The sequence below is a fragment of the Silurus meridionalis genome, chromosome 28 (genome assembly GCF_014805685.1).
Source record: "Silurus meridionalis isolate SWU-2019-XX chromosome 28, ASM1480568v1, whole genome shotgun sequence".
In the NCBI taxonomy this organism is placed as follows: Eukaryota; Metazoa; Chordata; class Actinopteri; order Siluriformes; family Siluridae; genus Silurus; species Silurus meridionalis.
The window spans coordinates 7,863,173-7,878,009 of record NC_060911.1 but is presented as its reverse complement, the minus strand read 5'-3'; the positions used below and the strand labels follow the sequence as shown (position 1 = coordinate 7,878,009).

At 36.8% G+C, this 14,837-nt stretch overlaps 1 protein-coding gene and 1 long non-coding RNA gene across 17 annotated transcripts in view; one reads left to right on the top strand and one right to left on the bottom strand.

Annotated features, from left to right (window-relative positions):
* The window catches only part of nrxn2b (neurexin 2b), a 634,852-nt gene that overhangs the window by 57,709 nt on the left and 562,306 nt on the right, over positions 1 to 14,837 (bottom strand). The window lies entirely within an intron of this gene.
* Positions 6,307 to 11,323, top strand: LOC124381578. Its single transcript, XR_006924876.1, has 4 exons — positions 6,307 to 6,477; positions 8,433 to 8,515; positions 9,202 to 9,266; positions 9,361 to 11,323. It is a non-coding gene; the product is annotated as an uncharacterized LOC124381578 (long non-coding RNA).

The window sequence follows — 14,837 nt, the reverse complement described above, 5'->3', positions numbered from 1 at the left end:
AAGGACAAAAAATAAGTGTAAAGGTGCTGTACGAAAAAATAGGATAATATCCATTATAAATCGCATTATAGCAATATAAATAGTATGTAAAAGCATCCATAACTAGTCATTAACAAAAACAGTTATTAGATAGAACTGGCTTATTTCTGATCCCTAAAATAAAGTGTTACTAAATCTATTTACCGTAGAACATAAACTAACCTTATTTAATGCACTCCAACATTCACCAACGTTCATTTACAAACAGCATCATTCGAATAGTTTTACAAAGAAATAACAAAGAAGGCAAATAATTCATATGTTACTGGTTTTGTTATCCAGAAAAAAAATTTCAATCATTTTATAGCATCCACAGGTTTTAGAGCTACAGGATGATGTAGTGTTTCTGAGTCATAGTCAAGTACTAATAATGGATTGGTTAGAAGTGTTTTGTTCAAGTAAAAACCTAGAATTTGCCCAGTGAGTGGTAATGAGGCATTGACGTAAAGCAAAAATGTGTTTAATGGGGCATGGCCAAGACAAACTCAAAAGCACAGAGGAAGTTTTTCATTCTTTCATTTTGTCCAACGGGGCATCTTTATGACAGCTGAGCGAAACAACTTGAATTGTTTCTGGAATAAAAACTTAATATGTCTCAAGTGTACTGAATCAATGTTGGAAAGAAAAAAGTTCAATTCTATTATTAAGTGGATACAATGGGACTTTTTTGTTCATAAAATAAAAGAAAGCATTCCAAGCAGTGGAAACTGCATTTTTCGACATACTCCCCTGCTACACTCATACACGTATCTCAGCGTTTAACTAATACCTGGAAAGGTTCAGCACAAAAAAATTCATCACTATGCCTGAACTATTTTAAAACATTCTGCTTAACTTCATAATCAGGGAACCACCGCCAACCCCGATCCTCACTGACGGAAATACGGCCATCTTTGAAACGTTTATACCATTCAAATGTCTTACTGCGGCTGAGCTTCTCATCAATGTTCTGTGCTTGAAGTCTTCTGTAGATATCCGCAGCTTTTACCCCTTCATTCACAAGAAACTTCACCACCACACGCTGTTCCATGCATGCACTAATGTGTCTGCAATCATGATTAACGGTCTCTGGACTGACTCGCGACATGTGCGCCAACTATCAGTTATAGGACACACTAGCCACTTACTACTGCGTGTGTATTTAATTTATACTTGTAAAATTCAGTCCCGGTTTGACTTAAATACCGCTCCTATTACGATAAAGTACTTTACTGTTGAATTCTTGAATTTGTAGCCTGATGGTGTCAGACACTTTTTCCATAACAGCAGCTCTGTGTGCAGTTCTGGTCGTTTTTCTTTATTTATTCGTCATACTTTTATATATAAGTTTGCTGTTAATCAAATATGTGATTGCCTCATCACAACCCTCTGTTATTGATTACTTTCCTAGAAGTGAACAGCTGTAGGAGTTTTATGACTTACATTTTTTGTAATAAACTGACCTTTCAGAAAACCACTGAGTAGGTAGTGATATTTTAAAGAAGAAATGCTTTTGTGTGTGTGTGTGTGTGTGTGTGTGTGTGTGTGTGTGTGTGTGTGTGTGTGTGTTTTGCCTACATGTAGATGAACGTTAGATATCAAAGTGGGCTTGATGATGCAAAAAAGCCTTTGATAAGCTCTGATAATACAAAGACTTTCTCTTCCTTGGTGCGTCATTCAGATACTCACTTCATTTTGAAAGGTTTTGTTCTATTAAGTCAACACATATTTGATCATTTTATATACAGATACCAGATGTTTCCTGAACAGATCTCGGAGAAGAAGAAAGTTTGCGTATTGCTCTTATCAAAATGTAATCTTCTGCTTCTTCTTCTTCTTCTTCTTCTTTCGGCTTCTCCAATTAGGGGTCGCCGCAGCAGATCATCCGTCTCCACACCCCCCTGTCCTCTACATATGCCTCTTTCAACCCAACTACCTGCACGTCTTCCCTCACCACATCCATAAACCTCCTCTTCGGTCTTCCTCTTTACTCCTTCCTGGTGGCTCCATCCTCAGCATTCTTCTACTGATATACCCCATGTCCCTCCTCTGCACATGTCCAAACCATCTCAATCTCGCCTCCCTCACCTTGTCTCCAAAACGTCCTACATGCGCTGTTCCTCTAATAAACTCATTTCTAATCCTGTCCATCGTCGTCACTCCCAACGAAAACCTCAACATCTTCAGCTCTGCTACCTCTAGCTCCACCTCCTGTCTGTTACAATCTACATTTAAAATCACGCATTTTGATTTATTTTATCATTGTATACTTGTATTATTCAACTTTGTTCACTAAAGGCACTGCTGGAATGCTATGTTCCTACATATCAGGTGCTCTTACACACACAACACACACAACACCACACACACACAACAGTATGAATAACAGCGCCTGCAGGACCTATTTGAAGATAAGCCAGCTGTCGGTGTGTGTGTGTGTGTGTGTGTGTGTGTGTGTCTTATTTGTATGGAGCAGTGGTAATCTTCAGCAGTCACCTTGGCAAACTTCTAACCATCGTCTCATCCTAATAGCACTTTATCTCTCCCTCTTCGCCTCCCTTTTCTCTCCCTCTCTCACATCTGTCCGCTTTGCTTTGCTGTCCATTCCATTGCTCTACTCCTTTCCTTCCTCTGTAATCTTTTCCTCTTTAACCCCCTCTTCCTCTTTAATGTTTTGTTTGGGTGTTTCTCTGCTTGTTTGCGTCTCCACCAAGTACCAGTGAGTCATACCGAGCATGCTCAGAATCCCGGGGCGCACACCCACACACAATTTTACAAGGCAAATTGTACTAATTAAGTGAGAATAGGTCCATAAATATGGATATTTGATGCAGTTCTTTAATAATTACTTTTGGAGATTTCAGTCTTATTGACAACAGGCATTAAATTAAAGCCCTATTGTTTGCTCTTTTCACAAAAACCAATTAAGGCAAAATCAACATTCGTATCTTTTCCATCAAAGGGAAAATCGCATAGGCTGTTATTTCATTTCGAAAAGCACAAAGATGCAATTCGCATTAAATTGATTTTACTAATCTAAAAAATAAAATAAAAACGAACAGCTTACAACGAATAGAAAAACGCATGGTGAGGAGAGACAGAGAGAAAGACAGGCAAGAGAATGGAATTAATCAGGTGGACACAAAGTCAGAATGTCCTTCAGAGATTCACCAGTGTCTCTGGTCTTTCATACACACACACACACACACACACACACACACACACACACATGCAAATTGTCATAACCAGCAGCATACACACTAGTATGCAATAAACTGGAGTATTAGTACTTCTTATTTTCCACTTCAATTACCAAGCAGCATAAAAATGGACAGGTGGATGGATGGATGGATGGATGGATGGATGGATGGATCAATAGATAGATGCACAAATGGATGAATGGATGGCTACTCCATTCTTTTGCATGGCATATCCCATTCAGACCACATCCTATGCTGAATCAGGTTGCTTGTCTTTTTTATGGCCTACTGCTTCCTAACCAGTTTGCTCAGGGAGGGCAAGGTGAAGCATAGAAGTGATGGACAGACAGCAATGCTGTTTTCTTTTTCCAGGAAGAGTTCCACACATCAATCCATGACATCCTACTCAGCATATGGCTGCCCATCCACCTCACTTAGCAAATTCTAACTGCCTTTTTTTCTCCATATGCCCTCCTTTCGCTTGCTCTGTCCCCATATGCGTTGATTTCTCGCATTTATTTTTAGTTCTTTCATTTGCATAGGGCTGACTTGATGCTAGCGGCCAATTCACTCTGATTTAAGAGAGATTTGGCGTGCTTTATGTTGCACAAAACAGTAAGTGAGATGCAAATTACAAACAGGAATTAAGGAGTTTATGAATTACCTTCTTACCTGATGAGAATGGTTTTGGTTTTAGGAATACAGTCATTGATTTTCTAGAACAGAAGCACTCACAGGTTTCCCTTCTCTCATATCAATGCATTTGTGCTAATATATATTGGTTTCTACAATCATTTCAATTACAATTTTTTTTAAAGAAAGTGTGTAATTGTTGATATAAAAAAGGTTCATGTGAGATACACTATTTGGACAAAGTATATGGACAAATGTTCCTAATCTAATATCCAATGCACAGTAAATACTTGTTTTAGTGCAAAATCGTGCTTATTAGAGGTTTAAATCAAGCACTTAAGGATTCCTCACCTCACCTACATCAGTACCTGATTTTACTTACACCCTTGTAGCTGAATGAGCACAAATGTCCACAAGCACTCTCGAAAATCTAGTGCAACATCTTTCCAGAAGAGTGAAGGAAATCTTAAGAGCAAATTTGGACTAAATGTGGAGTGCGATGCTCAAAAAAGCACATCCCATACTTATGACCAAGTTTCCGCAAAAACGTTTGCCAATATAGTGTATTTACTATCCAAATTTCAAAAGAAATCTCCAGCATCAGTGCTCTGTAACAATCAGTAATTTAACATTTGTCGGACTGGTGATATTTACGCTAAATACAGGCTGGTTTAGGCATGCAAGGACAGGGTATCTTTTTCAAATCTGGCCAAAACAAATGCTTGTGGGTTTCATTTCAATTTGCACCTCATTTGCATAAACTATTATCAAGGTGGAGCTGTGGGTGTGTTCTGGGAGCTAGATTTTTGGATGTGTTAATCACCATCATTTCTCAGCAGCATGTGTGCCAGATGAAGTGTTAGGTGTGGGCCAGCACTGGGTCATTACTCAATTTGTGTCATATGTTTTTTTTTCATTTGCACTGCCTGGATTGCACTTATTAGTTATTTTTAATCTGCCTGGCATATATTCATTTGCTCAACATGTGTTAAAATATGACCAGGAAATTCACACCATTTTGTTTCCACATTCCTGTTCTGCAGATTTTAAAGTGATGTTGGAGATTTGTGCACATTCTGTAGATTACTGTAAACATCCAGTGTGGTTCTGTTGAAAAATGACAAAACTAACCCACGAAACCAGATTTGCTTTAGGCAATACAACTGTAACCATTTAGATCGCAGTTCTTTTAGGCGGAATCTTGGAACCCAATTAGGGTGCGTTTATTCTGAACAACATCACAATAATCAAATGAGAGTGCAGTCTTTTTGGCAGTAGCACTGTAACCCAATCAGTATGCAGTTCTTTAATGCAGTAGCACTGAAACCCAATAACCATGTAGTTATTTTATTCAGTGGCATAATCAGAAGCAGTTTTGTTGTATAGTGACACTGTAACCCAATCGGAATGCATTTTATTTTATAGAGTGGCAATTTAGACCAATCACCATGAAGCTCTTTTAGACAGTAGGCTGGTAAACCAATCAGAATACATTTTTTGTTTACAGTGGCACTTTAAACCAATCACCATGTAGTTCTTTTAAGCAGTGGCACTTTAAACCAATCACCATGTAGTCCTTTTATACAGTAACACTGTAACCCAATCAGCACGTAGTCCTTCTATACAGTAACACTGTAACCCAATCAGCACGTAATCCTTCTATCCAGTAACACTGTAACCCAATCAGCACGTAATCCTTCTATCCAGTAACACTGTAACCCAATCAGCAGGTAGTTCTACTAGACAGTAACACTGTAACCCAATCAGCAGGTAGTTCTACTAGACATTAACACTGTAACCCAATCAGAATGTAGTTATTCTAGACATTAACATTGTAAACCAATCAGAGTGCAGTTACAGTAAGAAATAACACTGAACCTGATCATCATTCAGTCCTTATAGGCAGTAACACTGTAAACCAATTACCAAGTAGTTCTTTAGAAAAATAATACTACATGCAGTGTCCAGTTCTTCTGGCCATTGCCACTAACCAATCAGAACACGGGACAGAGCTCTATTGGACAAAGTCTTGGCATGCAATGAGAGTGCATTTTTTTTGGAAAATGACAAATATAATAAAATTCTGGAAGTATTTATTTATTTATTTTTTTTTTTGGGGCACACATTCAAATTCATGCAAATAAGATTAAATAAAACAACAACAAAAATATGTAAAACTAATATTTATTGAATTTGTTGTCATGAATGATAGCTGCTGTCCCTTGAGTGCTCATGGCCATTCCTACATATTTATCACATCATCTGTCGTATTTGTAGTTCTGTCCTCCATGAGTGTACTGTGAAGAGGAAGTGTGTGTGGGGGTGTGTGTTTGAAATGGAATAGAACGCGAGCGTGAGAGAGGAATGCTGATCACCACAGAGTCTGTGTCTGACCTTCAGAAAGTGCAAGTGTTCCTGTTCACTCTTTTTTCCTCTCTCTTCCCCCTCCTCTCGCTCTCCCTTTTTCTCCCTTCTCCATTTTATTTTCTCTACTATCAATTCTAGTCCTGTCAGAGAAATAAAACCAAAGATTTTCTCTGTATATCTTCACTTCTCTCTCTCTCTCTCTCTCTTTCTCTCTCTCAATCGCTCGCTCTGTTCCTCCATGGAAAATGCAGCTGTGCAGGTAATAGAGTTTTTTGTTTCTCACTGCGACAGGTTTGATCTGATCTCAGATGTTTTCCACAGAGACATGTGTTTAAAAGAATGAGAAATATTCCACCACAGTATTTGCAGAATTGCAGTGATTCTACTCATATATTATTAAGTGGTCGGAGAAATTTACTGGCGCCACGTGTTTCTGTTGCTTTGTCGTGTCGTAATTTGCACACAACTGCAAAATGCTGCTTTTATAATCATGGCACTGTGTAATCAAATTAGCCGTCTTCTTACGACCTGCAATGGTATTACAGTATATACGTTAACGTATTTTTTCTCTGCCTGTGGGTTTGACTGTCCTCTGACATCGCACATGTTCCACAAGAAACTCAGTTGAAGGGTTTATTCTTTTTATCAGCACAAAGCTTTACAGACAGCTGTGCTACATAAAACGCATCCCACCTTTCATTCTTCTGTTCCTCGACCTGCTCTTCTCCATCTGTCTCACTTTCTCTGCTTTTCTCTCCGTTCTCTTTCTACCTCTCACTTCTCAATCCCTCGGTCCCTTCGGCAGGTGGGTTGGGAAAGTGATGTGCCGCACTGTGAACACCCCTCTGTTAATTAAAGCTCCTGATGCCTGAAGCGAGTGTGGGAGGCTCTAATTAGAGTCTAATCATTGAAGCCATTGTGAGGGAAGGATATAGTCATGCGAGGTTAAATAAAATAACCGATATGTTTGGCAATATTGCACTTCACATGCTTTACATAATGTTTCGGATACACCAACGTTTTATATCACAGCCTAGACAAATGAATAAATCAAAATGTCACCAAGTCTTCTTCTCCTTTCGTCTTCCCCCAGTAGGGGTCATCACAGCGGATCATCCGTCTCCATACCCCCCTGTCCTCTACATCTGCCTCTTTCAAACCAACTACCTGCATGTCTTCCCTCACCACATCCATAAACCTCCTCCTTGGTCTTCCTCTTTTCCTCCTTCCTGGTGGCTCGATCCTCAGCATTCTCCTACCGATATACCCCATGTCTCTCCTCTGCACATGTCCAAACCATCTCAAATGTGCCCCCCTTTACTTTGTATTCAAAACGTCCTACATGCGCTGTCCCTCTAATAAACTCTATTCTAATCCTGTCCATCCTCATCACTCCCAACAAAAACCTCAACATCTTCAGCTCTGCTACCTCCAGCTCCACCTCCTGTCTTTTACTCAATGCCACTGTCTCTAAACCATACAACATCTCAGGTCTCACCACAGTCCTATAAACTTTCCATTTCACTCTTGCAGATACTCTTCTATCACAAATCACTCCTGCTATCACTCTTCTTCACCCACTCCACCCTGCCTGCACTCTTTTTTTCACTTCTCTAACACACTCTCCATTACTTTGCAATGTTGAATCGAGGTACCTAAACTCCTCCACCTTCTCCACCTCTTCTCCCTGCAACCGCACCACTCCACTGCCCTCCCTCTCATTCACACACATGTACTCTGTCTTACTCCTACTGACTTTCATTCATCTTCTCTCCAGCATGTACCTCCACCTCTCCAGGCTCTTCTCCACCTGCTCCCTACTCTCACCACAAATCACAATATCATCCACAAACATCATAGTCCAAAATGTCACTAATTAAGTTTGTCAGAAATAAAAGAAAAAAACTTTAAGGTATCAAGGAATAAAATACTTGTTTTTTTATGTTATTGGAGGATGATTATGCATGTGGATTTACACATACAGAATTTTGTATTCCTTATTAAAAAAAGACGACATAACAAGACAGCTTTCGTTAAAAAAGAAAAAGAAAAAGCCCATTACGGTTGATTTATTTTTCTTCTTTAATCGTGAATATTGTGAATATTCCATTTCTCCCAGACTGCTAAGCTTAATTATACATACATATCTAACCCCATTTACTGACACTTTTGCGTTTGATAATGATTTTTATAATAATCTTGTCTCCCTTTCAGCCATCTCATATATATAAAATGAAGAAGAAAGACGAAGTGCAACTAGCAGCTTTCATGTTGGAAAATCTTCAATCTTCAGTAAAGTTCAGTAAAGTTCACATGTCAAGAATTGTTTGAATCCCACTTTATTTATACCAACTGCAGTTTCAGAATGAGCCACATGCAAAAATAAAAGTATGTTTATGATTTCACAAAATGTAAAAAGATCCACCAAATGCCCCCTGAAACACTCAAAATCTCAAATATTAATCAGCTTTAAAAGTGATTAGTTTGATGCCAAAGCTTCACCCAATTACAAATATTCTTGCATTTTATATATAAAAGCTCAAACATCTATGCTCAAAATAATTTGACTTTGAAAACACAAAAAAACCCACAAAATGAATGCTTAATAATGTGCTTTTAATTTGACAAAACATCTTTATACAACGATTAATAAAATACTAAATTATTTTTACTTAGCTGTTTCGAGACACTGTGAGTTTAACATGACTTACTAAATAATTATTAGGTCTTATTTTGACACAGGATATTAGTTTGAATTCTTCAAAGTAATGAGATCGTAAGTCAAAACAATAAGACCGCATTTAATATATTTTTCAGCTTAAAGTTCTCAGTCTTTCCCTGTTAAACAGATTAATGTCTGAACATACAGTAAGAAAAGCAAAAATGGTTTATTCTGCTTTTTGTCAGCATAAGAAAGTTATTATTATGTATTTTATTCATTGTAATATATTACATACTGTACTATTTTATATTGTTATAACAGAGAGAAAGAGACATCTTCAAATGTCCAAAGAAAGAGATGCATGTGAATTAATCGAGAGAGAGACGGTACTGTCTAATAAATCTATCACAAGCTGTTCTAGAACAAAACTCTTTGCACTTTATCTATATTCATCATTTCCTTGTTTACACTCTTTCACAGGAGGTGGGAAGCTGATAACAGGAAATACAGTGTGCTGGGTTTTACAGAGGCGCTGATGGCTCCAGCAACATTTCTGTCGCTTTTGTTCCTTAAACAGTTTTTAAAAAATACATAGCGTATTGTAATGTTGTGTTTTGACTTATTAAGCGAACCAAGTACTTGTTGACCCTTTAGCTTGGTGATAAAGGAAGACCATCAGCACTTGTTTACATTTATCCATAGTGGTTTACAACAGAGCAGTTGAGAGTTAAGGGCCTTGCTCAATGACCCAGGAGTGGCAACTTGGTGGTGTTGATATTTGAACTTGTGACCTTCCAATCCATAGTTAAATACCTAAACTCTGAGCCAATGATACATCTGTAAGTTACAATATATCTCCCTTTACAGATTTATATAATGGTATACGTTTTATCGTTTTTTTTTTTTTAAGAGAAATGCTTGAAATGTGTGTGTGTGTGTGTGTGTGTGTGTGTGTGTGTGTGTGTGTGTGAGTGTGTGTGTGTGTGTGTGTGTTTGTGTTGAGATTGGAATGACCATGAACAGCTTGTCTGCCTAACTAAGCATCAATATGAATGCCAAATCAATATCAAAATCCAAACATGTATAAGAACAGCGTTAATACCTTAACCACTTACCTACCACTTCCCATGCTACCTACTCCCACCTTGTTCCCAAGGTAATATAGCAAATTTAATGTGAAAATTTCATTAAGGTTTATTTGCATAGTTCTTTAAACAATGTTCTAAATCGTTCTAAAGCAACTTTACAGAAATAAACCGATAAATATACAATATATCCCAGACGTTTATCCCCAAGTCCATCTGTTCAGTGTTAAATGTTATGCTGAGAAATGGCCTTACTGTCTTTTTTGCAACTTTGCACACACATATGTTTGCATAATATGGGTGAACCACATATTATGGCAAAAATCTGATAATATGTGTATATCTCATGATACAACAAATCCAAAATTTGTGACAATTTAGATAATGCTGGTTTGGGAAGATTCAATTGACAGAAAATTCCAAATGGACTGTGAAGTCAGTAAATGGACATTATACTAGTATCCATTAAAGTAGGCATGACTAGGCAAAGTGTATAAAAATCTCTGTATTGCATTGTGGGGTGTATTTTATATATACAAATACATTTTAATTTACACTTGTTATTGCAGTTGAAGCAAACATGCTCTGTAGTTGGGAATCTATTACTGTACCAGATTTCTATGTGCTACAACAGACTTTAATGTCAAAAGGTTTTAATTTGAAAACCATATGCAATGTAATAGAGTATGAATGCATTTTCATTTAATATTCATTTCATGACTGTATCTAAGCACTATCTACTATAAATAATTAAGTCTGTAAACTTTAATTCCCAGATTGTGTAAAAAAATTCTCCTACCCAAATAAAAGTCAAGTAGATATGCAAAGCTTGTGCTTTCCCCTCTACAATGTAGAGCTGTCATACAGAAGAGTGAACAAGTGTCAACCCTGTGATTGATGCTGGATCACTCTAGGGACAACCAAAGCCTCTTTATAGTCTGTATATATACTGCATTTATTGCCTTCCTGTCATAGAATATATAAGTCTGAGAAATATGTCAAGTGTGAAATAAGGTTATCGCTAACTTTGTGTCTTTGCTAACATTGCTAACAGAAATTGAAAAACACAATGCTAGTTGATATTATTTCTAGACAAAAAAGCCACCGCATCTTTCTTTGACTGTTAAGTTCAACTGTTGAACATTTTAGCTTTGGGCTAGAAATCGGTAATATTGTCTTATATAAATTTTAAATACAAACACGTCCGCTTAAAATCTAGAAGTAAGAATGACAGGGAAATGTAGTAGTGTATAATAAAATGCTGCTGTAAACATGATGTTAAATAGGTTTTTAAACGATACAATTATTTTTTGTCATAGTCTCCATTTATTATAGTTTTGACAAATAAAATTTGCTTATAGAAACATTCAGCCCTATGACAGCTATGATGGTGTTGATACAGTACCATAGGCATTCGCTGGGATTCTTTGTACAAAGAAAGTTAAAAAATCTGACACTGGAGACTCTTTAAAAAAATACTAACTAAAAAACTAAAAATACAAAATAAATAAAATACTAAAAAAAAAAGTTAGTATTTTACTTATTTAGGGAAATGTTTAAGTTATTATATGTACAGAAACAATGACATTGTGATGTAAACCTGTGATTTGCTTTGCACGTCCAAGCTGCTAAACAGAATTTAGATTCCGATGGCGTTGTAGGACAAAAAGTCACTAAAAGAGAGCATGAAAGAGATGAGCAAAGTATGCTATAAAGTGACAACACGAGCAAAGCATAAAATTAGTGAAACAAGGAGCACAGGATGCAACTATAAAAACAGAAGATTATTATATAAAGGAATGAGTGTGCAGTGATTAGTGCTGATTATAGGCTTATAGGCAGAAACTGAGCAGATCGCTGAATGACTGGGAATTTCATCAAATTGGAATGAAAGTCTCTTTTATTCTCAATATGCCAGAGCCCAGTGGGAGCCATTCTGGATCTGTTAGTTCTCAATAAAATAAAAAAAAAGACAAAGAAAAAAAGGAATACATTAAGGGCCTGCAGAGAAGATGAGAGAAATGATCTCTAATCGGCTGTCAAAACCTGCTACTTACATTATACTATAAAAGTTATTATCAAGAAGAAGGATTCTTAAAAATAAAGTTACTAATTTTATTTCAAGGTGATGTTCATGGGGCTACATGATGCCTACAGAAGCTGCTAGTAACAACAAACAAATAAACAAACAATATTACTTAAACAAACAACAATTTTTACTTAAAGTATACAGCAAAGAAAACTGCATTTACACTATATATTTTACACTATAGGCTGTGAAGTTGTGATATTTCAAAACATATTTAAATATGTTTAAAGTGGCTCCTGAGTTATTGTTAGAAAACCCTGAGATGAATGATGTAAGGGAAAATTTAGGAGTTCTGTAGGTGCTTGTTGAATTGTTCTTTACTTTGTTTCTGGGCTCCTTTGATTGGAGTCTTGACCCCAACCAATAGCACTAGCTTTCTATCAGTCTGTCTCATCTGGCAACCATTAATGAAAAGTTGTTAGTGGGGGCAAGTGAGGTTCATGAGGACAACACATAGCAACAGGAAGACTTCACTTAATTTTATCTTTATCAATGTATGCTGTTGTCATCATGTTGTCTAAAGCAGCAGGGTTTTGTGAAACAGGTCAAAAGTAAAAAAAAAAAAGATCTACTAAACCTAACCAATTTTTGGAAAAAAATCTAGAAACTTAAGTAATTCTACTACCATTCTGCCTCATGTACGGTTTTGACGTCTTCAGGAACGGCAAAAATTCCTAGAAATACTACTGTAAAAAAAAATCAACATTTGTGAGGGTGTGACAATCATGTAATGAGAAGCTGGTCGAAAATATCCAGATTTAGGTTGTAAGAAGAAAGAACACGTAGAGACTTTGTCATTTTAGTGATATTAAGAAATTTGTTTGGTAGCTCTTAGAGACCAGCAGCAATAAGAAAGAAAATGTAAGAGTAACAAAATTATAAACAAAATATAATCGCACTAAAATATAATAATATGAAATATCTGATAATATGTACAATGAAATCACAATCAGTCTCATAAGTTAAGGATAATTCAGGACCAAGGTCAGTGCCCGTACTGTTGCTTGCATTTGTTTTCTTTGTCCTTTATTTAGGTCATAGGCTGGAGGAGGATTTTTATTGTATTGTGTAACAGACTGTTTTCTGCACATATAATAAACAATCAAAAAATCCAAAAAATGACAATACAGAAAAATCAGGAAGATCCATTAGATCTAAAGATGATTAGGAAAATAACTGACCAAGACCAAGGCCAGAAATTCTAATAAGACAATTCCCAGTAAAAACACAGTAGACAAAGTTAAAAAAATCCTAATATGGCAAGGCAGAGCAACCATGAAGACCAAAGCTATATATACAGTGCAACCTCGATATGGTTACATTCTATGGTGAGGTTTTGACTCTCTCTTTTTGATGGTTCCTTTTTCAAAGGGAATTGTACATGTACTGTTCTGTAAACTCAACAAAAATTATGAATTACTTGCCATAAATGTTTTATTTACTACTTTTAAATCAAATCAAATCAAATTTTATTTGTCACATACACATACATACAGAGTACGACGTGCAGTGACGTGCTTTGTCCGACTGTCTAACATTTGAGCATAAAAAAGGGATAGAATTTAAAGGATAAAAAATAAGGTGGATGAATAAAAAGTATAAACCAAATGAATTGAAATAAATAATATAAAATATATATTATAATATATATTTTTGGTCTTAACTTGACAGCATTCTACCTGCTGTTCCTCTGCTTGTTTCTGATCCACTTTCTTTTCTATTCATCCCCTCACATTTTCTTTTCAGGGGAGCATCTGTCTAATTTTCCTTAGTCCTGTCTCTCTCTCTCTCTCTCTCTCTCTCTCTCTCTCTCTCTCTCTCTCTCCCCTCTCCTTCTCTCCCTCTTTTAGCACTAACTCAAACCCTTTTTCGGCTTCCGCATCTTTTCTCTTCTTCCGCTCTTCCGGAAAAATCTAAGCACTCAGCATTTAACTGCACGGCTGTCACATTACACAAGTGCAACAGTCAGTCAAAAGACGAGAGAACAAACACATAACCGGCGAGAGAATTACAGAGTGTGAGAGTTGGACACATTTCGCAAGGACAGCCTGAGGCACACAAACACATTTGAGTAGCAAATATCAGCTCAGATTTGTTAACTGTAGCCTGGCAGGGTTGCGGGTCAGAAAAGCTGACTTTCTGACTTGCTGCATTGTGCAGTTACAGCCGAAAATGTTGTTTCGGTAAACATTTAGCTTTATGTGCTGCTTGAAAATCTTTTTTTCATGTAATAACTATTGGGAAGAGTTAAATGCACTGAGCAGCAGTGGGTGAAATACACCTATTTATGTAGCATTATTTCTCTACTTATTCATGTGTAGCTGCCCTGTTACCATGACAACCATCTCACCTGGCTGAAGGATTCGGGAATACACACACACACACACACACACACACACACACACACAGTCCGTTATCTAAACAGTATGGATACAGTAGAAAAAGAAAGGATTACCATAAGATTATTAACATATACTCAAGCTTCAGCTTTACACAAGCCCTGATTAACTGTCTAGTTCCTTCTTTTGGGTTCGAATTATTCCTAGCCTGAATGTGCACTGTGACAATAAGTGGTAACAAAGGAAAGACTGCCTTGCAGTTTCCCGTTAACGGACAAGCAGGGTTTTTTTTTAGTTTATTAACCTCCAGAAAGAAGTGAGGCTCATGTGGGAACCATGCTTATAGCTGTTATAATGTAAGACACAAGACATTATGTTTTGTGGAACTCAATGTTTAAGTGAACATTTAAATATTACTATGATTGGATAAAAAATGATCCTATA